The sequence below is a fragment of the Caretta caretta genome, chromosome 11 (assembly GCF_965140235.1).
Source record: "Caretta caretta isolate rCarCar2 chromosome 11, rCarCar1.hap1, whole genome shotgun sequence".
Lineage (NCBI taxonomy): Eukaryota > Metazoa > Chordata > Testudines > Cheloniidae > Caretta > Caretta caretta.
The window spans coordinates 68,379,597-68,407,209 of NC_134216.1; the positions used below are offsets into that span (position 1 = coordinate 68,379,597).

Genomic DNA, 27,613 nt, shown 5'->3' on the forward strand with positions numbered 1-27,613 from the left:
TCCCCCAAACTACAAGTCAGCTCATCACTCTCCTCCAGTTCCAAATGAAACAGGACAGCACGGGCGCTGGGATCTCCGCCGGGGGGTTTTGCTTGAGTAAAGACTGTGCAGAAGAGACTGCAGGAGCTCACCTGGTGGCTGTAAATAGCTGAGGAGTGCCTGGATTCTGGCGGAGTAGGTTAAACCACCAGATCCTCAGCTGGTGTAAACTGGCTTAGCTCCACTGATGTGAATGGAATGACGCTGATTTATACCAGCTGCGGCACTTTGCTGCAGCCTTTTCTTGAACATTCGTTTATTGGTTGCAAGATGGCTCCGGAACTTGTAATTGCTTTCGTGCCTTTTCAACTCTAGCCTACACACTTATGTCCCCAGGTGCGACAAAGTTAGTTTCTGGCTCAGTGAATTGAAAGCCCAGTAATTCAAACTATAGGATGGCGAATTACACAAGACACTAGATTTACTCCATAGGTCTTGTACTGTGGTAGGAAGCGCTTGACTAGTCCCAAAATGGTAATCGTCCTTGGCACTTCTTCAGCGATTACCAGCCAAGGATCTTGGAGCCCCTTAACAGACATTAATAAAATACTCAGCTCTTAAAATGTTTTACAAAGGAGGTCAATAGCAAGATCTTTCTTTTATTGATGGGGAAACTGAGGCACAGAGGGGGTCACATGACTGCCCAAGGTCACACTGAAAAGTTATGGTAGTGCTGTGAACACCACCGTCCTGACGCCTGGGCCTTTCCTTTAACCCCACTGCTATCACTCCCCTTGTGGTACCACTTTAAACCTGATGCCATCTAATCAGAGTAATAATTTGCTTTCAGTTCACAAAATCAATTTGGTACCTACAGAAGGAGAGGCACATTATTTACCCTAATTAGTAGTTACACTAATTAATTGCAGATGAATGAATGTAGTTAATGTTTGTACAGTGCTTGGAACATGTACAGCAATACACGTGCAAAATATTATTAATTAAACTAGACATATCTATATCCCAGCCCATGCTGGTTAATTGTTTCCTAAAGGCCAGACTCTCACACTAGTACTTGCATGGAGTCATCCCTTCTTCCGTGAGTAGTGCGGTTGATTTCAGCGGGACACCTCGCAGAGTAAAGGGCGGCTGGGTGTGAAAAAGGGCTGACGGGACTGACCGTGTCTCTCTTCCCCAGCCAGTTGAGAAGTGGCTTGATAAACAATGCGGGGACTACTAACTTGGATTTTGGAAAATCATTTGGCAGAGAGATATTAGGAAAAAATGGTGTCACGCTTTTAAAGGAGGAAATTAACAAGCTGCTTAACTTAGTAGTCAAGCCGTGCTCCTAGGTTATGAAAAAATGGATTTTGCTGCAGGGAGATACAGTGAAGCCCGGCCATGCTTCTGATCACTTCCAAGAGGCAGTCACCCTCAGGGCCTGCCAGTGAGCTTCTCTCCTGTATCAGGCTCCTGGCTGAGCTTCTCATAGGTATGTACAAGGTTAAATACCTTTGAGGATGTGGGCCCCTGTGAAAAGCAGGCCTGCGGGCAGCATATTGCTGCTAACACATTGCCCACTCCAGAGGCTGCAGTTGTATCCTCTAGTGCCTGCGCAATAGCCACCCAAACCAAGAGCTGCCCAGCTGCAGCAAGGAAAGGCCACCAATGAACCAGCAAGGAGTTGAGAAAGGCACCGAGAAAGTGCCCAAGGGGAAGCTGGGGTTTGGGAGGCAGAATAAAGTAATACAAGGCTGGTGAGGCTGACAGGGAAATAGCGGGGGAGGTAACCTAGGGCCAGGGACAGACAGGGCATGTTAAGCAGCAGAGATAATTTGTGCCATGAGTGGGAGGGAGTGCTCAGTGGCTGAAGTCATTTCAAAAGAAATAAAATCGTGAGGTAAGCTAATTGAGAGCATGCAGCTCGTAGGCAAGACAGCTTTATTGTACTATGGTTTACCCAGCAACTGACTTGGAAGCAGCGGACAAAGCCAACGTTCACAGCGCTGTTCCGGTTTAGTAGCATGGAAACAAAGAGCTAGCTTAAAGCCCGGTGCAGCTGATATTGTTATCACAGGTGGCAGCAGTTGTTGGTGTTACAGCGAGTCTTCTGAGGTAGCGTTCTTGGCGTGAGAGGTTTCAGAGCAGTAGCCATGTTAGTAGCAGCAAAACCAAGGAGGAGTCCTTGCGGAGACTAACACATTTATTTGGGCATCAGCTTAGTGTGAGAGCAAGTTTTGCCTCTTGGGAAGGCATTTTGGGATGTATAAGTAGGGGCATAGCGAGCAGATCGAGGGACGTGATCGTTCCCCTCTATTCGACATTGGTGAGGCCTCATCTGGAGTACTGTGTCCAGTTTTGGGCCCCACACTTCAAGAAGGATGTGGATAAATTGGAGAGAGTCCAGCGAAGGGCAACAAAAATGATTAGGGGTCTGGAACACATGACTTATGAGGAGAGGCTGAGGGAGCTGGGATTGTTTAGCCTGCAGAAGAGAAGAATGAGGGGGGATTTGATAGCTGCTTTCAACTACCTGAAAGGGGGTTCCAAAGAGGATGGCTCTAGACTGTTCTCAATGGTAGCAGATGACAGAACGAGGAGTAATGGTCTCAAGTTGCAGTGGGGGAGGTTTCGATTGGATATTAGGAAAAACTTTTTCACTAAGAGGGTGGTGAAACACTGGAATGCGTTACCTAGGGAGGTGGTAGAATCTCCTTCCTTAGAGGTTTTTAAGGTCAGGCTTGACAAAGCCCTGGCTGGGATGATTTAACTGGGAATTGGTCCTGCTTCGAGCAGGGGGTTGGACTAGATGACCTTCTGGGGTCCCTTCCAACCCTTATATTCTATGATTCTATGATTCTATGAAGGCGTGATGTCTTGCTAGTTTGGGATTATGCAGGATTTGGGGTACACGGGTAAGAGGAAGGTATGGGAGGAGCAGGAGAGTTTGTGTTATCCCTTGGTTCTGATTAGAGTCAATACTTGTGACAGGGTTGCTCCATGGGATCCAGGCATTGTTGTTGGACTGAGATGCCTGGAAGGCGGGACTGCCTGCATGCTATTTGACCACCCCATTCCAGGACTGGTGGAGAGTGTAAAGAAAGCAAGTTACACCTAGCACGTACCCTGACCCCACATCTCTGAGTTCTCCTCCTGAGGGAAGCTGACCTGCAAGGCCCTGGACATCTGTCACTGCTCAGCAGAGAGGTAACACTGGTTTCTGATGAGGATACTGCGATCAGAAAAACAGATGACAGTATCCTGGGTGAAATTAGGGCTTTTGTTCCACAGAACGGAATTTAAAGGATTACATAATGGACTGGCCAGGAAGAGCCTTTTACATAGGCTGGACTTGAACCGCATTTACACTGTGGCCCCTTTCATGGTGTAAAGGAACACAAGCTTCAATAAGAACCAGCCCTTCACTTATACATTTCTGAAGTGATTATATCCATGCTAGCTGGGCACTGACATAACAAAATAAGGCCTAATTCTGTCGGAAGGATGGTATTTGCCATCCATCCCTCATTTTATGTTACTTGTGAGTAATTTTTCCCCTTGTTGGATTATTCCTGTTGTTCTACAGTGCCAGGGTGGTCTTCTGCCATTGTTATTGTGGGAAGGGCTGTGCCAAGAGCTTGTTCCTACATCTAAAGGCTTTGGGCTTGTGTCCATCTGTAGTGGCAGGGAGATCCATGGTCCATGGCCTTTACATACATAAAAATACATGATGCTTTGAGTTGTGGGTTATTTCTTCAGTTTAAAAACAAACAAAAGGCAAATGGTGCAGTCTAAGAAGTAGGTCCTTGGGCCCTCCTATCTCATTTGGGTCTAGCGTGTGTCTTGCACTACAGTCCTTCATAAACTAGTACGACCTCCCTTTACACACTGGCACAGGAGTAAGCCGATGACATCGGGTCATTTACCCCAACCTGAGATGGAGTAATGAGCAAGGAGTGGGTGGGCAGAACCTTGCCTCTGTCCTTCCAGTGCACGGCCCAACACAGCAGAGTCATCCTTGGGCTGTTGTAATTACTACCGGTATGAGTCCAGGTGCAGGGGAGGAGTTGTCCTGTAGCAGGGTATCTTTGAGTCCTATTGCAGCCTAAGGCAACACCTTTTGCTCAGGGCTGTGTCTAAAGGCACCATCTAGCCCTTTGTGTGCAGAGTTGTGAGTTATTCCTGTTATTCAATGGACACGGGCATTTGCTGTAGCGATATAAATTCTTTGTGTCACACAATATGGCGTATGTAAAAACCACATAGACTAAAAATCCTTCTAATGTGTTTTGTGGTTCTGGCTCATCTCACTTAAAGGGCATGACTAATAACACAGCTGAATGACTATTTAGCTGACACATCCTTAGGCAGTCATCTGTTACATTCAGCCCTGCTCGCTGTCATTAACTGGCACCATGGACTGCCACCACTTCACCTTGGCATTGCTTACGAGTTTCTATGAAAAGGGACCGTCAGACAATTGGTTTCTTGCTTGGATCCTCCAAAGCCCAACTATCGCCAACGCTGAGTAAGAAAGATATTGACTTGCTGCTAGGGCTCAACAGCTTTTACCTACCTCCCCTTTCAAAACGTCCCATGTCGGCAGATAGGGGAGTCCAAAGGCAGGGTCATGCTCAGTAAACGGGAGCCCTATCTATTATGAACTACAGGTGACCAGAATGACTGCTTGCGTTCTCACACTGCAGGTCACAGCCGGTAGCTACGAGGCAGGTTTGCACCAATGTAGAACTCTGTCACATGTGAAGAACCTCACCACCATAATGAGACATTGGCCCAGATCCTCAAAAGGTATTTAGGTGCCTAACTCCCACTGATTTCAGTGGGAGTTAGGCACCTAAATACCTTTACGGATCTGTGCCATTGGTCCTCAGACTTCCTTGTCAGCAAGGGTGATGCAGTCACTGGTAGCCCTTAAGGCTTGGATTCAAAGAGGACCTAAGGGATTTACATGCTTAATTCCTATGGCAAGCCAGTGGGAACTGTGTGCTTAATTCCCTTACACTCATTCGAAAATCCCAGGCTAAGTGTCTGCGCCCAAATGTAGCTGCATAGTGAGGTGGCCATGGGCCTGCCTCTTGCCCACCCCCTTTTGCGTGAACAGGGAGCAGGGCTTGAGCCAGCTCCTGAGTAGGGGATACACACTGGGGAGGATCTGGTCACAAGCTGTCCCTAGCTGACTAGCCCCAGAATTCTTCATCCCTAGTCGGTCGGTATTTTGCATAGTATTGTACAGTAATCTATCTGCTGCTCTTTGCTCTGAGCAGTTTCAATACGATAGAAGCACGTCACAGAAGGACACACCTGCAGTCATCTCAGCAAAGTAGAGCGGGACCAGCTCATGTTAACATCCCTGGCCAGCTAAACATTTGAATAGCCGTGGCAAAGGAACGCATTCCCGTATCTTCAGAGTAGGCGGTGCAGCCTAATGGATAGGCGAGTCATAATGCCTGGGCTCTGGGCCCAAAGCTGCTAATGAGCTACTGAGACAAGGTGAGTGAACCAACTTCTGTTGGAGAGCGAGAGACAAGCTTTATTACCACACCCACCTTGTCACTCTGCTATCCTGGGTCCGACCTGGCTACAACAACATTGCATAATGACCGACTGAGTCACCTTGGGCAAGTCACTGTGGCATGCCTCCGTGTTCCCACCCATCCATTGTCTGGCTCAGCTGCATAGGCCCCAGTTCAGGAACACACTTGAGCACATGATTGAAATTAAGCACATGTATAAAGTACAGTCTTGAGTAGGGATGCTCTCCTGAATGGGGGCCTAGATTGCAAGCTCTTTAGGGCAAGGACTGTATCTCAGTATGTGTTTGTACAGCACCTTGATCTGGGTCCTGATCTGGGTTAGATGCTAGCGTAATACATATAGGGGGAGATTTTCAGAAGCACCTAAGGGTTTTAGGAGCACAAGCCCCATTGATAATAAATGCTAATAATAATGTAGTGCACAGTGAGTTTTATTAACAATTTTCCAGGACAGGAAGCATTAAACTGAGACTTTTACCTTCTAGTGAGCTGTCTAGTCTCTTCATTTGTATATTTCCAAAGATAAGCACACACATCTCAACGTATTTATTTATTTTAATATTTTGTGGTTCTCTTCCCCTTTTAATTAATCACAGCACTGGGCCAGGCAGACCCATTAACTACTCTTCGGCCTTTCAGAGATACAGTTGCAGATGCAATTTAATTTCTTGACCCATGATCGATAGCAATTAATAGCATCTCTTTAATCTTGTTGAAAGATTCGTGTGGGGCTTCCAGGATCTGCTATCTCAAGAGCAAGGTGTCTGATACATACATTATTAGATCCAGGAGCACAGCCTGTACTATCAGCCTGTCCTTTCTCCTCCTCTAAAGCTGACACTCATGGCTCGATTTCGTAATGCCTGGTTTTCAGTGAGGGCTCTGCACCTGCAATTGTGCTCAGAGGATGCGAAGGTAAATCCTTGCTATGAGCTGTGTATGTCCATAAACCCAAAGCGGAGAGGTATCTCTAATGTGAACGCAGGGGCGTTCCAGTGGAGAGGTCTAGGGAGCTGGACAGGCGTGCATTTAGGAGTTGGCATAGTCAGCAGATGCTGCTCAGATCAATCTAGCAGCTATGGAGTGGCTGGGTTGTAGCCCTGTGATCCAACACGCCCAAGGGGCAATGCAGGAACTCGAGTGTCACTCTCAGAATCACAGTCTGGTCTCTGCTTCCCCCTTGCTCCAGAGGGGCCGCACTTGCCCATCCTCTTATTGGCACAGATTACTGCCCTTTCTGAACAGGCTCCAGTGTGCAGGCTTATGGAGCCAGAGCTCTGCCTACCCCTCACCCACTTGTGCCAAGCCTGCCTCTCGGCCCTGTGGTTCCAGGGCTGTGACCAGCCCCAAGCAGTGGGGCCAGGGGGTTCAGACATCTCCCTCCCCTGCATGGCAGAGCACCCAGGCTCATGGATAAAAGATGGCAGACAGCCAGGTTCAGAACAGGCAGCAGGGGATCAGCTCCTCTTTGTGCCACTTATAGCGTCGGTCTCATAACTGCCCTGGGAGCAGTGCAGGGGTTAAGGGGATGGAGGGGAAACACCAGGGGAACTGAGGGGATGGAGAGAGCGCTGAGGGGATGGAGGGGAAGCTTGGGGGCGTTGAGGGGACATAGGGGGAGTGCAGAGGGGAGAGAAGTAGGAAGGAGCTGAGTGGATAGAGAAGGGAGCACAGGGTGAGCTGAGGGGATAGAGGGAAGTGGGGGGGGAGTTGGTGGAGAGCATAGGACATTGCTTGGGAAAATGAAAAGAGACGAAGGTGGTAAAAATGGAGCTGAGGACAGAGATAGGAGAGATTAGCAAATGGAGTTGGGGTGAGTGAGACAGACAGAGAGAGAGACTGAGGCAGAGTGTGGGAGGGTGTGTGGGAGACAAGTAGGATTTTTACAGAAAAAAATGATTTTTTCGTAAGGCTGATAAGTAGAGAAAAGGAGTCTGAGGGAAAACATGACCACCGAGAAATTGCAGCAAAGTCACACAGGGACCTAGGTGACAGAAAGAGAGAAGAGGAAACTCCACAGGGAGCTGGTAAGTTATTGCTTTTTAAATTTAAATACAGTTTGCTTTATTCAAACCTTTCAAGCTGTAACGGGCTCCGGTTTCCTGTCCCCCGTACTGGTGTGAGCATACATCTTCTCTCGCCTCTTTAATGAGAGTACCTCACATCTCCTTCAGTCCCAGGAGCTTTGCCTCACAGTATTGTCTGTTTTCAGAGCCTTATTAATATGTGGTTATCTAGAATTTGAGATTATTTTCCCCACACTCCTGTGGAAATCGATCTTTGCTTTGTATCACCTGCAAAGCATGATGAGGCATATTTCATCCTTGTGTAACAGCATTAGAGAGGCACGAATTGAAACAGACTAAGACTGGAACAAATTGGAGTTGCAACTCCCTTCATCCGTCCCTCAGCCACCACCAACCGCGGTCAGCACCCAGACTGCTGATTATCTATGCCCCTGAGTCAGCAGCGTGTAATTGCTTCAATGGCACATAATGACTTGAGTTCCATTTTACTTGACCTTCTTGAGGATCGAGCTGTCAGCCCAATCAGCAGGGAGGCCAGAATCACTGCAGTGAAAGCTATTCAGCCGTGCGTCTGAAAAACATAATAAAGCAACATGCATGCGCACAAAGAGCAAAGTCTCACTGTGACTGTACCGTCCATCCACCAGATAGCATGAAAGACTCTCCTTCCGTTTACTGCTTGTTAAAGGGAAAAGACAAAAATACATACAATCAAGGAGAGACCAGGTGGGGGGAGGTAATATTTTTGATTGGACCAACTTCTGTTGGTGAGAGAGAGGCAAGCTTTTGAGCTCACCAACAGAAGGTGGTCCAATCAAAAATATTACTTCACCCACCTTGTCTGTCTAATATCCTGAGACCGACGTGGCTACAACAATCCTACATACTACAGTCATATTCAGTTAAACCAGTCCTGCCCTTGCAATGCACTGAAGGCTAGCTAACACCCCTCCCCAATAAAAAACAACCAAGGAGATACAGTATATGACCATTCTGATGGCATGACGCTAAGTGCCGGTAATTTCTTGTTTAAAAGCTACAGCATATTCATCCATTTATCAGATTAGATAGATAGGTAGGTAGGTAGGTAGGTAGACAGATAAAAACCCTAAAAGAGTCTAGGCTGGGCCAAGGAAAACCCTGAGGGTAGGTGTTCAGTGCGTGCCAAAAATCAGGCTCCATTAAAGGCATCCAAAAAGTGCGGCACCAAAAAACAAATGCAGTTCGTACCCTGTCTGCCACCACTGCTTATCAGATAGAGGTGAATCATAGAATCATAGAATATCAGGGTTGGAAGGGACCTCAGGAGGTCATCTAGTCCAACCCCCTGCTCAAAAGCAGGACCAATCCCCAAGTAAATCATCCCAGCCAGGGCTTTGTCAAGCCTGACCTTAAAAACTTCTAAGGAAGGAGATTCTACCACCTCCCTAGGTAACGCATTCCAGTGTTTCACCACCCTCCTAGTGAAAAAGTTTTTCCTAATATCCAACCTAAACCTCCCCCACTGCAACTTGAGACCATTACTCCTTGTCCTGTCCTCTTCCACCACTGAGAATAGTCTAGAACCATCCTCTCTGGAACCACCTCTCAGGTAGTTGAAAGCAGCTATCAAATCCCCCCTCATTCTTCTCTTCTGCAGACTAAACAATCCCAGTTCCCTCAGCCTCCCCTCATAAGTCAAGTGAGTGGCACAGTGGTGGCTGGAGTCAGCGTATACTCACTCTTGCCAGCTCTGCTTGCTCCCCCGTGGATGCCTGAGGTGTTAATAACACGTGGTGGCCCGCAGTTCACGAGAGGCTGATTTTGGCGCTGCTCTTTCATAGGTCAGTTCATCCACAGCCTGCCGATCCCTGCCTATGCACCGTCAGATGGGTTAGCAGACAAGACAGAACCAATATCAAACATGTCAATCAAGGGCAAAGTGTGGAGGGTCCCAATTTGTGGTGTGCATGCCACTGGTCAGACATGAGCTTGTTGGAAGTGGGACACTAAAAACTCTTTATAAAAAAAACCCCACATTCCCTCCAGTTGTCACACACACACCCACTGCAGGACACGAGAAAAGGCCCACAAACCACAAGGCATTCTCCCGATTGCTTTCAGCCTTAACAAAGCTGCTGACCATGCTGGCAGAGCAGTTTTACTTAGTGGTGTGTTCTGCACAGTGGCTGTACAGACAGATGTTGTACGCTCCTTGGGCATGCAGCTGGGTGGCTTTCTGCTAGGCCCTGCCTTACTCAGTTCAAGCTACTGAGGTGAATGAGCAAAACACCCCCAGCTCTCCTCTCATCCAGAACAGGGCTGGTTCAGAGCACTTGTAAAACCTGCAGCCACATGGAGCCCTGAGTTCAGAGAGTCATAGAATCATAGAATATCAGGGTTGGAAGGGGCCTCAGGAGGTCATCTAGTCCAACCCCCTGCCCTTAAAAACTTCTAAGGAAGGAGATTCCACCACCTCCCTAGGAAACGCATGCCAGTGTTTCACCACCCTCCTCATGAAAAAGTTTTTCCTAATATCCAACCTAAACCTCCCGCACTGCAACTTGAGACCATTGCTCCTCGTTCTGTCATCTGCTACCACTGAGAACAGTCTAGAGCCATCCTCTTTGGAACCCCCTTTCAGGTAGTGGAAAGCAGCTATCAAATCCCCCCTCACTCTTCTCTTCTGCAGACTAAACAATCCCAGTTCCCTCAGCCTCTCCTCATAACTCATGTGTTCCAGTCCCTAATCATTTTTGTTGCCCTCCGCTGGACGTTTTCCAATTTTCCCACATCCTTCTTGTAGTGTGGGGCCCAAAACTGGACACAGTAGTCCAGATGAGGCCTCACCAATGTCGAATAGAGGGGAACGATCACGTCCCTCGATCTGCTGGCAGTGCCCCTACGTATACATCCCAAAATGCCATTGGCCTTCTTGGCAACAACGGCACACTCATATCCAGCTCCTGAGTCCCCACACAGGAAGCTGCTGCGGGGGATGCATGGGGAAGAATTCCCTCCCGTTGCTGCAAGAAAGTTGAGGGGTGGTGATGGTCGCTCACGTGCATAAAAAGCTTGGGCTAAGGAGAGTGACTTGATTTTTCAGCTGGTGGATGCAATTTGAGCCTCCTCCGAGCAGAGGGAGTGGTTCACCCAGACTGTAGGCTGCCCTGCTTGGGAGGGAGCCCGAGCTTCTGAGGCGTAACCTACTGCCTGACACCCAGCCAAGCCTTTCCCACCTCCACCCTTCTCTAAGCCCCCTGCCCTGAAATACATGCACATCCCCTACCAGAGACCCCTGCCTTTTACATACACACGCCCACTCCACCAGAACCTCCCCCGGCCCTCTCGCACACGTGTTCCCTTCTCATTTTGTTTTCCCCAAGAGCCACTCAAAACACTTCATATTTTCCTTGATTGAAATTCGATAAAAGGGAAGCCAAGTGAACTGTGGCTCATCAGTGTTCAACAAAGAGCCAGCTCAGAATGAGCAGGAGCTGCACACTTTCGTTAGACACGTTTAAAAGCGGCGGAATGTAGTTCATCGACACACACCCAAACGTGTCAATGGCATTGTGTGACATATTGAATTGTTCCTGGTAATCTGTGTATCACGAAAGCCGAGTAATAATAATGGCTGCTTCACTGTGTTTCTTTTTGATGAACTGTCTAAATACCTGAGCGGTTTTATGTTATAATGGAACACTTTAGCCTTCCTGAGGCATTTATTTACTATTAGTAGCTGAAAGCCCATGCTATCGCATGTGTCTGGCAGTTGGGCCAAGTGACCACCATCTGGGCACTCTCCCTCATACAACCAATGAAATTGTTGTATGCAAATTCCCTGTAGACTATGGGTGCTGATTGGTTGAGTTCTCGCTGCTATCGCAAAGGTCTGGCATCGATATATGCCTTGCTCTAGCTTTACGTGGCACAGGTGTAGTTCGTAAAGTCAAATGGCTGAGAACTTAAAAATTGGAAGATAACAGATTGCGAATCCCAGTTATGATTGAACCCAGTGATAAACAGAAAGAGCTCTGAACCATATTTGTAGCTGTTTCCATCGCTTCACAACGACTCAACGGATAGTTATGTTATCCTATGGAGGCCTAAAAATAAATGTGCATAAAAGAAGAAATTTGCATATGTTATTTCTAACATCAATTCTTTAAAGAAAGTGGTATGCGAACCAATACAATTTGGGACCTTTCTGCAGTGATTAGAATATTGCCACGCATCTCATGGTGCTTTATTAGGCTCACCAGTCTACAGACTTATGGGTGGATAGAAAACAAAAATTAGTGTCATGCTCTAACAAGCATCTGGACCCAAAGTCCTGAAAAAATTACAAAAGACTCTACAGAGTAGGAAAGTAGAACAGGAAAAATATTGTGAGTGCCAAACTTATACCTTCAATGCACATATGAGAGACTTCGATTTCAAGCAAAAAGGGATAGCAACATACATGGTTCTGATGATAGCAGCTATGCTGGCTGCACGAAGGTCATATGTAGGTTTGGAAAGATTAGATTTTTACTGGCAAATGTCAGTAAACATCGCTTTCCCCGTACACACACAAACCGATGAAAAAATATTTCCATCACTAATGATCAAAATTCACAGCTAAGCAAAGTAAGAAAACTGCTTGAGAACTTATGAGAGTTTGATTTATGGCTATTTTCTTTGTATATTTTGGCATGTGATGTTGACAGTTTCTGTTTTGACGGTTATAAAACTTTAACTTTTGGAATCGCAGTGTCTCCTGTCATGAAATAATTCTTGCCTGATACCCCACAGCTGTGAACATTTAAATCACTACAAATTGACATCATGGCCATAATATTGCACAAACATGAACATTTATATTGGTAAAAATAAAAAAGGCCTAAAAAAAAAAGCTATTCTCCATCGAAATTATAAAAAAAATTGAATTCTACCCAACATAGTCATATGACATTATCACTCCTGAGGAACAGCAAACATCTAAACAAAACCAAAGAGGGCATTGGCTGCCTGTTTCTTGAGGACACAAACAATGCTGCTGACAATGCTTGTGGGCTGACTGAAGTAACACGTGCCCAGCCAGTGACTGACAATGATAAACACCACGGAGCTGTAAATACAGGGTCCAGATAATGGAACCACTTCAGACCAGGCTACTGCAGATGGGACTGGTTTACAAAAACTGATCTGCCTGTGACCATGACGCTGGCCAGGGTCAGCGATAGTTACTGGCAAGTGGTCAACAAAACACAGGAAAAATCCCTATAAAGAATATGTACGATATAACACTTAAATAGTTTGAATAAAAAAGTTGCAAAGCTTCACCTAAGAGATACTAGGCTATAACATTAAAGCAGTATGATAGAACTGGGTTATATTAATACTCACCAGTGTGATGTTCACGTTAAGAACATAGGAAATTCCAGGCTGCATGTCCTACTGTAGTCATCACTAGCTGATTCAGAAGGTGCAAGACAAGGTAGGTATACGATCATTTGAACACTAGGAAGTTTCTTCCTAAACCTTATTGATTCGAGGTTTATACCCTTTCCAAAGCAAAATACTAATCATGTTTTTAAGAGTGGGCCATTAATTAATTAATAATTAATGACTTGGTCTTAATAACATGTTATTATTACCATGGAGATGGCTTGATGGAGTCAAACATCATCTGCTCGCTTCATAAGCACAATCCTGCTGGAGTCCCTGGATGTCAACTCTGTTCCTGTATTTCCACTGCATTATTTTTTACCACTGAAGCTTTTTGAGACAAAGAACTTCCCAGGAGAATTTCTCATCGGTCGCACACAAAAAAAAAGATCTGAAATGGAGTCGGCACAGAGTCATAGCAGGCTAATAGAATAGTTTCTGTGTTGTCTGCCCCCATAGATGGATACATGTATTTTGAAGGAGGGGGAAGGGACCAATATAAATATGTGAGCAACAAATAATTCTCTCACATATGTGGTGAGATGCTCGTTTTTCAGTCCATTAAGTTCAATTTAACGTATATAGCACATGTTCAGAATCAATGGGATTGTGATGGTTTCATATTTAATTTTCCTTAGATGAAATTCAACATGCTCCTTGCTAGTGCTGGTATTTATGTAGCAAAGACAATAGGCCCCACAGGAAGCATGAGGCCAAGGTTAAAGCACTTCTAAGTCAAGATGCTATAATACCCAAAGATCCAATCTTCCATTGTATTCTTCTAGTATTTTATTGGCATGAGAGGAATTTGAGAGCAAAAAGGGAGCACTGGGACCTATTTCAGTTACAGGTGTATAATTCTTGTCTTTAAATTTCCCCTAACTTCCACTGGATTCAAGTTTACTGTGCTGGACTATTAAAGTCCTGTAGACATTTGCTAATTTTATAGCTAGCCAGATAACGCAGTGCATGATTGATTTCCTTCCCTCCCCTTTTCCTTTACAAACATTGAAAAAGAAACACGTTTACCATCAGGGTGTGAAAACCCACAGAGTATCTCAGACCCCACAGCATCTCTAATCCATCCTGAAACAAGCTGCTTGTACTGGTAATGATGACAGCAATATATTGAAGGAGGGCTGGATGCCTTGATAAGAAGGTAACAACATTTACAAATGGGTTTTATATCCAGTGTTCGGCCAGCATTGTTCACAAGGAAAATGGTAGTCTCTGATTCAGACAAAAATGGCATTAGCGTCGCGCCATCTTAGCTATAAACCAAGGTTTTGCAAAGTGGAAAGGGAAGGAGCTCAACATTACCTTAATTGGACTGTAGGTGGAATGGCCACTCGTGGATGATGGGGGAGTTCATAGAGACCATTACAGAGGGCGTAATGTGGGTCAACCAGGGATAAGTCAAGGTAACCAGGTTGATATGGAACCCAAACTTTCCACCACACACAAGTCAGGCAGACAGCTGTGACCAGTGCTCCAACCTACAGGCTAGAGTAGAGGCTGTAGGCGGAGGGGTGGCAAAAAAGGGTGTATGCTCAGAACTTTCTGAACATCAGGCCTCTTTATGGCATCTTACGTTGGACACCCCAAAATAGAGGCACCCAAAGTCCCTAGTTGCTTTTGAAAAATCTTGGCTTTAACTATTGGCTTGAGTTTTGACGGCTCTTCTTGCTAGAGCAACAGGAAGTCTCTCATACTAGGTTTCCCCCCCAGACATAAGAAAGGGCTCAAACAAGTTGAGACAAGTGAACATTAAGGTGTCTTACTGGGAAATAGATACTGTCTGAGGTTAGTAGATGTAGTCTCCTAACATGAGCCACACTGAGCAAGCCAAATTGGGCCATTGTAAAATGGCTGAGCTGCAGAGCTGGCGAAGCATTGGGACAGGCACACGACCACTCGCCTGTGTCCCGCTGGGTTGCTCCTGAGGTGAGGCAGTACTTCGGGGCGACACGTTACACTTGAGTGAGTGTGGTGGCAATGGCACCTGCTGAGGGCTCACTGGCTGGACCTGGCAGAGTTGAGCAAGTCTGGGAACCAGGCCCAGAGTGTCACAAACTGAGCTCCCAACCACTGAGCCATCCCACAGCAGTAGCCACTACTGAAAATGTGACCCTTTATGTCCCGGTGATGATCAAATGCATGTGCCCATTGCTGAGCGTCACCCAGATTATGTGCCCAGTGCTGATTATGTGCAGATTAAGTGCATCAGATTATGTGCCCAATGCTGAGAGTCACCCAGCCTGTTCTAGGTTGTTTTGTAAATGTGCGCTATGCCTGCATCCCATGGTGGGGTGGTATTTCCTTGCACAGCTATGGCAGGGCCAGAGACTGAAAGTCAATGGGACTTAGGATCCTAAGTGCCTATCACTTTTGAAAATGTCACTTACCCATCTAAGTCACTAGAACTCAAAGGATCAAAGGGAATTAGGTGTCTAAATACCTTTGAAAAGCTAGACCATACTGATTTCAGCACCGATCCTGCAAGCTCTGGGGCTGGCATCCTGTGAGGTGCTGGGCATTCTGGCCCAATCCAGCAAAGCACCAAAGCACCCACTTAACTTTAAATGCATGAGTAATCCCATTTAAGCTAATGGGGCTACTTGCACGCTTAAAGCTGGTCACAAACTTCAGTGCTTCACTGTAACAGGCCCGAACATTCAGCATTCAGGATTGAGCTCGTGCTTAATTTTATATATTGCAATGGGATGACTGACACTATAAAAGTTAAACAGGTGCTTATTGTCAGTCTATTTAGTACACATTGGTTCCTTGCCCGCTAGAACAAACAAATATGATTTGTTTCAATCTCCTTATACAAGAGAAAATTATTGAATGCATTACTGGAGGTGTAGAGAACCCCACATTCCTTTGTGAACTCAATTCTTTCACCCGGAATTAAATGTGTAAGGGTTTCACTGCATGCATAGTCTTGGCACCAATTATTACACAACAGGCATTTATCAGGGTCAGATTAGCCGTTTTCGTTATTTGATACATTTTCTGTCGTGTAACAGGATGTATCGGCATTGAGGTGTGCAGCAGGTTCATTCGTTACAGGTTTTATTACGCACCTGTTCATTTAAGCAGGTTTCACCGTGTAACTGGGGCTCTTTAGTACTCTGTGTCACGTTTTTCGAGCTGGAATAAAAACGGGCATTGGACTATAATACATCGGCCCGGCTTTTCCATCTCTATGAGGCCCAAGGACATCAAAAGGAGGAAATTACTTCCACTCTCGAGCCAATGCATACAGTGGGATCAATGGTCAGCAATTCTGGGGCTCTGCTGTAGCAGATGCTGGAGCTGTCATAGCCTTTCTCTTATCATTAAAAGCTGTTAAAGGCTCTGTTATGAAGAATCTAACACTTGGGAGCTTGGTTCAGGGAGAGAAAAGAAATTGAGCATTTTAGAAAACAAGAAAGTATTAAAATGTTTTTTCATATGGCTACAGGGCCTGGGGAACAGACATAACGGCATGAAAGTTAACGAGGCACACAGTTACCTCAGATGAAATCATATTTTTAGTGCCAGATCTGGCGTTGATTTCAATGGGGGCAAGCTTGGACTCTTAAACTCAATACAAGCAATGCTAAGAATCTTCACATGAAGAACCTGTGTCTACAGGTCATATGTTAATATCCCATTGTCTACAATTGAATTACTTACAAGCAGAAATGTTACAGTATCCCAATGCTTAATTTTTTACATGCATTGGTGATAAATAACATAGGTCAAGCTGAGACACAAACCTCAAAAAAACATGTGTCCTGATCAAAATGCTAGGGTGCGGACGTAAACCTAGGGATTTTCTGTAGACTATCGTTATTCCGGTGCACCATGTATATCAAAATGATTAGGGCTGAAAATTCAATATTGGTATGATAGATCACATCAAAATATGGACTGAGGTTATTATTAGATTAGTATGTGGCCTCTGAAAATTCCCAAAGAGCAGCAGCTGGTATAAAAAAATCACATTACTATTGATGCACCATATTATGGTTTGGATTATTATTATTTTTATTAACAGATTTTTCATCCTTCCTCTGCTATGGAAAGCCCATGAGATAAGGTGGATACATAATAGCAAAACAAGAGCTTTATTATCTGGGCTAATGCAGATCATTTAGAAGAACACGAGGCATTAATAAAGTTCAAGGATTAGCCATTTGCAGGGAATTGTGTTTCATATAACTGATAGGAAAAGCTCACTTTGGGGAGGAAAATGCAGTGTTACACAAAAGTGATTTGCAAGCAAAATGGTCCGGCCATATATTATAAAACTAATAAAAGTAACAAATATGCAACCATGTAATACAGGGATTTTTTTTTTTACACTCTTGGTCACAAATCACTTGTGCTTCATTTCTCATGGTTCATATATTATAAACCATCTCACAACAACATTATATCTTTATATTAGTTGTTTTTCTTTTGTGGCAGGTAGTTTATTCAGATTGTTTACTTTCTACAAATAAGAAGTCATATATTTTCCCTTCTCTGCAGTCTTTTTGATTAACAAATCACAGACACTTCACTTTTTAACAGCTAAAAAGTCATTTTTTTTTAAATCCCCGGATCTCAAAGCATTTTACAAATGTGGACAACCGTTTTTATTCCATTTTATAGATGGGGATATTGAGGAACAAAATGCCAGATTTTCAAGTGCTGAGCATGCACAATTTGGGGCCAGCGTTTCCAAAGAGCACAGTGTCCAACAGGGAGACAAGACCAGATTTTCAAAAGCGCTGAACACCTTTTCTGAAAATCTGACGACTGATTTGGTCACCAAAATAGGAGCTGAGCTCTTTTGAAAATCTGGCTGAGCGAGGCTAACTAATTTGCCAAAGATCACAACGGCACATCTGTAGCAGAGCTGGAGCGTAACACATCTTCTGACTCATCATCTGGTGGAATAGGATACGGTTGCTTCTTTTGTTCAAAGAGTATGAGCAACAAGGCAAACCACTCTGAAAGAGCAGTGCCTTTTAGGAGCAATTCTCTTTGGTACATCCTAGTCATCCTTGCTCTTCCTCCCTCAGCCCCGGGGAAAGACTGTGATTCAGTATAAGATCAGAGCAGCAGGAAACAGGACCCCTGGGTTCCATTCCAAGTTGTGATACTAACTGATACCGTGTGATCATGGGCAAGGTACAGTAACCTCCCTGCTGCAGTCAACGAGCCACCTTACCAAACTTACAGAGCTTAGTTAATGTTTGTAAGATCCTTGGCTGAGAAGAGGTCAGAGAAGTGCATAGTATTATGATGCCAATTGTGTGTACTCAAGTGAGCTATGGAATGTACTGTGAAGGTTGGATTCAAACAGTTAAGAGACTCATTGTTTTGGGGTATTTGGGGGGGAAGGGGAGAACAGGGTGTTGACATCTCAGATTCCCCCATTTGCCTTGTTTACTTAACTTCATGGGCTGTCAAAGGCCCCATTTCCCAGCAACCTTCAGTCAAGCCATCGGTCCATCTCAGTCTGAACGAGGGATTCATGACTGCTGCTGCCTTCAGAGCACTTCTAGTTCCTGCTGAGTTTTAGGGAACAAAGGACTTAGCAAATGTCCCGCTCCCCATCCCCCATTGCTACTACTAGACTCCTGAGCCAGAAGTAGGAGCCTGGCTTTGATTCACATCTTGTCCGGGATATCAATACTGTCTCTGTTCACAACCACCAGCAAATTGTACAAGGAAAGTTACCCTGATCTTATTTCCAGTCACTTTGTGGGCAGCTCTAGAGCAGCCAAGGCTGGGGGCACAGAAAGCAAAAGATCAGGCTGGAAAATACTGTCCTCACCTGCAAACACTGTGGAGGAAAAGTTTCAGAAGACAAGAGGCCATCCCTTCCTCTCCTTCTCCTCATCACGAGATGGGGAGAGGAGTGAGCTGGAATAGCTCAGCCCTCTTCAGGGTGGGAGGGAAGGGTTGGGCTGCTAGAAACCTCTAATTCTTCTCTCTGATACAAGAATCTAACCCTGGTTGTCAGGGGTGAAGCCATCTTCCTTAGGAGAAGGCAGCTTACATGAGAGCTGTTTTGGGCTGGGGGGTATCATGGACGGGGAAAGCCCCAACGAAATGTCCCTGCTGTCTCCCACAGAGAGAGGAGTAGATGGTAGGCAAACGAGATCTGCACACCATGCAAAAGCATACACTCTGTGTAAATACTCTTTTCCTCCTCCTTGGGTGCAAGTACATATACTAGGGTGAATATTCCAAGGGAAATATTACTACTTCATATTTATATAGCACTTTTCTGGCCCATCCTTGTACCCTGGTACCCACTGAAACCAACAGAAGCTTTGAGTGCTCAGCACGTCAGAAAATCAAGTGTAGCTGGACATCTAAAAAGGGAGACTCCCAAAACCAAAGGACCCTTTGATAAAAACCTAAGTGACTTAGCCAAAGTCACACAGGAACTCTGTGAAGTAGCCAAGACCCACCCTGAGGCCCTCATGTCTAGTTCTGGTCTCTAACAACTAGACTGTGCCACCTTCCAGTATGCATGCATGAGAACAACAGAGAAAACATAGGAACGCAAAGGAGATCTGCTTATTCAGGCCAGAAAGGGCTATAGACACCTGCTCACAAAACATCCCCTCGAGCAAAGCCCGGCAGCCACATCCCGCCCCAGGTGGGTCATTTTTTAAATGAAATGTCACTACAATAACAGACATTAAATGTCCCCTTAAGGCATTCTGCTCAACATTTATAATCACTTAATAAACACAAGAAAAATTGCACGGTACAGCCCTACATAATCTATGTGCAATGATCCTCGGTGACAACGTGTAAGTGACCAAATCCCTTTTCAGATATAATGATATTTTGCTCTAGTAGGCTAGTGATATATTTCACATGACAAAAAAAAGAAAAAAAGCACTCATGCATAAAATTAATACAGTAAGCGCCGAAGACATAAAGCTCTCACACAGTGATTTATTTGGAAGGGAGAATGACTAACTTGTAATTCAAGTTCTCCCAGTGCCTTAGCCTCTGTAGATTCTTGGGGCACCTATGTTTTGTGTGCCAGACTTGGGAGGTTTCTGAAGTGTATGAAATATCAATCAACTAGTTATGGAGCCCACTTGGGTCACGTGCATCGAAGACAGAGAAGATGTCAACAGTGGGGTCGTTGTAAAGGGTCACATTCTTCCATGGTTTCAAGAGTTGCCTGAAAAAACTGCAACAAATAAGCTATTCAGGGAATGTTGCCTTTATTCTTCCATTTGAAAACAGGTCAACAAATTATCAAATGTATTCAGTCTTTGAAATTATTTGGGAATTTTTTCCTGGTGAAATTCAAGACCATGCCCCACTTAAATCCCACTTGCCCACTTAGGGGATTCATCTGCCAAAACTCCATTGAGAACGTCTGCAGTGTGCCCAGAACTTTGTGCTGTGTTGCCTAGTTTTAATGTATCTTGTCTGATTGGATGATTCATGTAACTAACCAACATGGCGCAAAAGACAAACTGTGATTGGTGGAACTGAAAAGCTGTTTGGGGCATGGACTGTCTTGTGTTCTGTGTTTGAAAGGGGCCAAGAGCAGTGAGGTCCGGGCCCATTATTAAATGTTCTATGTTACTACAATTCATATACAATTCCTCGGTGCTATGTTACTACAATTCATATAATTGATCGCCTTGCCTCTCTTCTCATTAAAGCTTTCATAGCTGAATCCTGTTGTGAAACTTCCTAGGACTGCATAAAATATTGTTTTTCTTTTTTCTGATACCCTGTGGTATTACCATGAATCATTAACACTAAGCTGCAACAGTCAAAATGAGGAACAGAATACATTGTGAGGTAGTCAGACCACATAAAAAGAGACAATCCCTGCCCTAAGAAGAAAAGAAGTACTTGTGGCATCTTAGAGACTAACAAATTTATTTGAGCATAAGCTTTCGTGAGCTACAGCTCACTTCATCAGATGCGTGTAGTGGAAAATAAAGTGGGGAGATTTTATATACACAGAGAACATGAAACAATGGGTGTTACCATACAGACTGTAACAAGAGTGATCAGGAAAGGGGAGCTATTACCAGCAGGAGAGCGGGGGCGGGGGAAGAGGGGGAACCTTTTGTAGTGATAATCAAGGTGGGCCATTTCCAGCAGTGGACAAGAACAGTAGGGGGGGAAATTACACAAAGTAAAACTATTTCCCCTTGTTTATTTCCACCCCTACTGTTCTTGTCCACTGCTGGAAATGGCCCACCTTGATTATCACTACAGAAGGTTCCCCCTCTTCCCCACCCCCGCTCTCCTGCTGGTAATAGCTCACCTTTCCTAATCACTCTTGTTACAGTCTGTATGGTAACACCCATTGTTTCATGCTCTCTGTGTATATAAAATCTCCCCACTGTATTTTCCACTGTATGCATCTGATGAAGTGAGCTGTAGCTCACGAAAGCTTATGCTCAAATACCTTTGTAAGTCTCTAAGGTGCCACAAGTCCTCCTTTTCTTTTTGCGGATACAGACTAACACGGCTGCTACTCTGAATCCCTGCCCTGTAGAGTTTACTAACAGACAAAGTCTAGCAGGACAAACAGAGGCAAAGGGACATGCCCATGGTCACGACAAGAGGGCAATGACAGAGTTGGGAATAGAACTCAAGCCATGTGACATGTCCTGCCCACTATATCCTAGCTAGTCACATTGGGCAGAATTTACCCCCCCCCCCCCCCACTACAGAGGAACGGTGCTAGGGCTTTGCATCACATAAGTCCCACTCAAGATGTATTTCGAAGCCTTAAATGGGATTTAAGCAGTGCATACAATTTGTGCTGGCCTCTGCACTGTGAGAATTTTACCCATAGTCTGCTCCTGGTCCCGCTGAAGTCACCAGTAAAATTTCCATTGACCTAATAGTGCAAGACCAGGGTGTAATTCACAAAAATCAGTCATTTGAAGGGTGTCTCCTAGTCATTAGTGAGGTTCACCCATAGGCTACATGATGGGGAGAGGACAAAAGAGAAATGCCTTTTGTTTCTTTCATGGAACACATTGCTAATATAATGCATGTGTCACACTACACTGTGAGCACTATAATGAGAATGGGTACCTCTGGTTCCATGTCTCCAGTTTCATAACAACATTTGTCATGAAGTTTGACTTCATTTTATGCCATTTTCCATTCTTATTTACGATTTTTTTTTGGTCATAGGAATGGTGTGTTAGAATGCTAATGTCTCCTACTGTTACTGCACATTGGGTGTATTATGGAGGTATGGGGCCTTGACCTTTTCAATATTCTGTGGGCAGCTCTTATTAATTCAGGGATCAGAAATCAAAACCAAACACGACCTTCTTCTAAAGGAAAATGCAAGGTTACTCCTCTCTGCCCCATCCCTAATAGTGGGAGAGGCACTTTGAGGGTCAATCTGTAAAATTATCAAGCTGAAGGAAATATGAACAGGATGGGAGACAACCTGGAGGAGTAGATGAGAAGGATAAAAGACAAGGGAAGGAGAAATAGGACATACAAAAGAAGGAGCGTTGGACAGGATAGGCAGAGAGTATCGAGTTCTCTTTCAATGTCTTGTAGCATATACGAATGACACTGGGGTTGTTTTTCAAATGTCTTATCTTATCCACCACATCTACCCTACGTTATATTAAATAATATACCCACAAAATGTGCAGGAACTAAATAAATGCCATATAAATTCACACACTCATTTCATGAGCAAACCATTCCAGATAGGTGGTGTGGCTCGAATCTGGGAATTACCATCTGATGACGTACAACTGGGAGTACCTTATTCCTCCATCGCCAGCACATAGAAGAGGTCACTAGGTGAAACAGATACTACACACCCAACTGTGCAGCGGTACAAAGTGCTACTATGCTTCTGCTCTGAAAGCTGCTGCTGTGGGGATGAAATACAAGAACATGCTGTGGGATTCACCAGGTCATGAGCCACGCGTCTTTCAAGCAGAAAAATAATCATCATTATAGTATAATAACGTCCGGAAGCTGAAAAATCAGACTTTAGCTCTCCAGTCAGGAATACTGTCGGGTTATTGACTTTTGGATACCTGACATAAGGGAGGATGCCACAAGTACTCTAAAGTGCCACAAGGACTCCTCGTTCTTTCTGCTGATACAGACTAACACAGCGACCACCCTGAATGTTATCAAAGGCTTTTTGTTGGTAAACTGCTCCAAAGATCATTGTAAGATTACGCGCAATTGAAAAATATAGATTGAGGAATCATTAAGGTAGAATTAAAGTGCCACGGAATTTTTGACTTGAACACGCAATCCCTAACAGGGCAAGGCAGAATCAAGCCTTTTTTTGCCTCTGTCTTCATGAACAAGGTCAGCTCCCAGACTGCTGCGCTGGGCATCACAGCATGGGGAATAGATGGCCAGCCCTCTGTGGAGAAAGAGGTGGTTAGGGACTATTTAGAAAAGCTGGACGTGCACAAGTCCATGGGGCCGGACGAGTTGCATCCAAGAGTGCTAAAGGAACTGGTGGCTGTGATTGCAGAGCCATTGGCCATTATCTTTGAATTTGGAGGATGGTGTGGATTGCACTCTCAGCAAATTTGCGGATGATACTAAACTGGGAGGAGTGGTAGATACGCTGGAGGGCAGGGATAGGATACAGAGGGACCTAGACAAATTGGAGGATTGGGCCAAAAGAAATCTGATGAGGTTCAATAAGGATAAGTGCAGGGTCCTGCACTTAGGACAGAAGAACCCAATGCACAGCTACAGACTAGGGACCGAATGGCTAGGCAGCAGTTCTGCGGAAAAGGACCTAGGGGTGACAGTGGACGAGAAGCTGGATATGAGTCAGCAGTGTGCCCTTGTTGCCAAGAAGGCCAATGGCATTTTGGGATGTATAAGTAGGGGCATAGCCAGCAGATCAAGGGATGTGATCGTCCCCATTCAACATTGGTGAGGCCTCATCTGGAGTACAGTGTCCAGTTTTGGGCCCCACACTACAAGAAGGATATGGATAAATTGGAGAGAGTCCAGTGAAGGGCAACAAAAATGATTAGGGGTCTGGAACACATGACTTATGAGGAGAGGCTGAGGGAACTGGAATTGTTTAGTCTGCAGAAGAGAAGAATGAGGGGGGATTTGATAGCTGCTTTCAACTACCTGAGAGGTAGTTCCAGAGAGGATGGTTCTAGACTATTCTCAGTGGTGGAAGAGGACAGGACAAGGAGTAATGGTCTCAAGTTGCAGTGGGGGAGGTTTAGGTTGGATATTAGGAAAAACTTTTTCACTAGGAGGGTGGTGAAACACTGGAATGCGTTGCCTACGGAGGTGGTGGAATCTCCTTCCTTAGAAGTTTTTAAGGTCAGGCTTGACAAAGCCTTGGCTGGGATGATTTAATTGGGGATGGGTCCTGCTCTTCAGCAGGGGGTTGGACTAGATGACCTCCTGAGGTCCCTTCCAATCCGGATATTCTATGATTCTATGATTCTAAGGCACTTAAGCATGTGCTTAGTGTTAAGCAACATTGGCAGCAGGGACATTGTATTCAACACCTTCCAGAATCAAGCCTTAACCACTGATAAAGCTATATAGTGCTATTCTAGCTTAATTAGCCTGGAGATGCTAATATTCCTGACCTTTCACAGTTCTGTGGGTTTGAAGCCTGGGAGTTGGATTAGGGCACATCTAAGATTTGGTGAATCATAAATATAAAGCCCCAGACAGTGAGCCACTGATGAGAGAAAACAACTTCTCATGAAATTTACTAAAACACCACATCAAATTAGGCACAGTTCTGATGCATTGTCTTGGAGGCTTGGTGGTTGTGGCCATTCGCTTAACAGGGTTTAAGTCCATTGTATCAGTGGTTCTCAGCCAGGGATATGCATACCCTGGGGGTACCCAGAGATCTTCTAAGGGAATACATCAGCTCATCTAGATATTTGCCTAGTTTTACAACAGGCTACATAAATAGCACTAGTGAAGTCAGTACAGACTAAAATTTCATGCAATTACTTGTTTACACTGCTCTATATACTGAAATGTACAATATTAATATTCCAACTTATTTATTTTACAATTATATAGTAAAAATAAGAAAGTAGGCAATATTTCAGTAATAGTGTGCTGTGACACTTTTATATTTGTATATCTGATTTTGTAAGCAAGTAGTTTTTAAATTAGGTGAAACTTGGGGGCACCAAGACCAATCAGACTCCTGAAAGGGGTATAGTCGTCTGCGAGCCACAGTATTATATCATTTTGCCTGACCTTCCGTACAACATAGGCCACAGAATGGGGTAGGACAAGCTATGTTATTTCTTTTTGGGTTGTCTTCTGTTCAACATACTGGGAATGTAACTGGGGTACACTTAAATGTGTGAAATCACTGTTTCTCATGTAATCCAGGACCTATGTGAGCTAGAAAGCCATTCCCAATGGGATCTGTGCCAGGGAGACAAAATCTCAAAGATCTACACAATAGAATTTTTTATTGTTGAGACTAGTGTCTCAGAAAGCAGAGACCACATTACTTAAGGTGCAGTGAATGAATCAAGCTTCATCGACAATATTTAATCAGAGCAACATTAATAGCACAAACGCGTCTCAGATACAGGATTTCAAGTGCTTCATGCCCTTTTAAGTCCTTGTGAATTTACAGAAATTGGTTGTCTTGTACTAACAAATAAAAAAAACTAATGGATGTACATTAACCTTTTGGTAGTAGATTTCCTGATACTAGCTACTAATGCAAAAATCCATTAGTCGGCATTGTCTGGAAATCAGGACATGCAGGATCATAATGTCGAGAATTAGCCTGCAAAAGTCTGATGCAGAAGTGGTACCCCAAGGCAAGGCGTTTTGAGGAGAAAGTTGAATAAAAAAAATCTACACAGGTTTAGTTTAGCACAGTGTTACTGTATGGAAGACCTTTAAAAGGCCCTCAGAACTGAGGATTTTGAAAAAGATCCTCTCTTATTTAGTACCCCACAAATAATATGACTGTCCAGCCCACATAAGTGGCCATATAGTTTACCTCTCTTGCATTTTCCTAAGTTTTTGAATGCTTGACTTTACAACTTTAATGTTCATTTAACTTAGGGTTTTTTAATATAATACTTTAACTTTGCAAAGGAGTCGTCCATACAGTGAACTAGTTAGACATGTGTATTTCCCCCCCCACACTATTAGGAATTGTATAGGATTCCCTTCAGTGAAGAACAATCACTTCATGAAGGTCCTGCGTCCACTCTCTCTCATCACTTTCACATCAATCTATTTATCATTCAGTTTTTTAACATGCTAAGTTTAATATCAGCTAAGGTGTGTGAATGTGTGAGAGAAGCAGAGAGCCCACCATCGACTTTTAAGTTTGTGTATATGGATCACATCCTACGGGCTCATTATATACCCTGCTTTCCGTGCTCAGATGCATTTCACTTAAGAGATCAAATATTTTAAAAAATGTAAAAAGATTTATCGCTCTGCAGGACTGAAAGGAAATTGTGATTTAGCCTCATAAGTAATGATAGTTTTAGGAAGATTGTTGGCAAACGAGGACAAAATATAGCTTAATTGGCCATCTGGAATCCATTTGGAACATCGCAGGATGAACTCTGTGAATCTAATTCTTCATAATACCACAAACCAAGGGCGACAGTCTGAGCACAGGCCTGGGGAAGAGGGGCCAAGGAGAAAAGATGGTGCAGTTAGGCTCTTGGCTTGGAGTCAGGAGATCCAGGTTCAATTCCCAGCTCTGCCACAGCCTGCTGGTGTGACCGTGAGCATTTCACTGACTCTCTCTGTGCCTCAGAGCCTTGGCTGTAACATCAGAACAGTGCTGCCTATGTCTTGTCAAGACACACGGTGAAATCTTCAGGTCTCCTACCGTGTGCACGTACAACCCTTTGCACAGTTAGAGCAAAGGGTTAGTTGGGCAGGAATTCCCCGCAAGAATGTTTGAGATTTTGAAAATGTTTCCTGTTCTGACCCGGGATGCAATCTCTGCATCTTTGTGAACCAAAACTACCCCTCCCCTCCCCGGCCCCAATTTTTTGGCTCATAATAATTTCAAACAGTTTCCATTTTTGACCTTTTTATTTTTTAAATAGGTTTGTTCTAAATTAATTTCATTGTGGAAGGAAAAAGTCGGTTGGAACTGAAAAACGGGAAAGTGTCCAAAGACCCCCCATTTCAACGCTCTTCACTTCCGTTTTTCTCTCCCAATAGAGGAACTTTGTCAAAACCAACCCTTTCCCGCAAACAGCTTTGGATTCCACAAATCTGCATTTTCCAATGGCAAAAAAAAAAAACAAAAAAACCAGAGAGAGGTTTAGTCAAAAAATTCTCCATCAGTTCTAAATACAACAGACCCTTGCACTTCCTGGCTGCTGGGGCTGCAGCCGGACCACTAATAAGGATTTAAGCCACCTTTGCAGCTTCTTTATCTAGGGGCCTTTTGTGCAGTACCAGTCACCAGGGTACTGAGATGTTAGTAAACATGATAATAATCATTTGAAATGGACTCTTTGTCTACCTCCTGAGGGTCATCCACTTAAGCATGGAGGCGCTCTCTTTCCTTCTCTCCTCCTCCTGCTCTCTCTTGCACCTCGCTCTTCTATTCACTCACCGCCTCAGAAGCTCATTGCTCCCCCAAGGCTTCTG

The 27,613-nt window shown here is 44.5% G+C and overlaps 1 protein-coding gene across 2 annotated transcripts in view; it reads left to right on the top strand.

Moving 5' to 3' along the window:
• The window catches only part of VWC2L (von Willebrand factor C domain containing 2 like), a 124,366-nt gene that overhangs the window by 86,380 nt on the left and 10,373 nt on the right, over window positions 1–27,613 (top strand). The window lies entirely within an intron of this gene.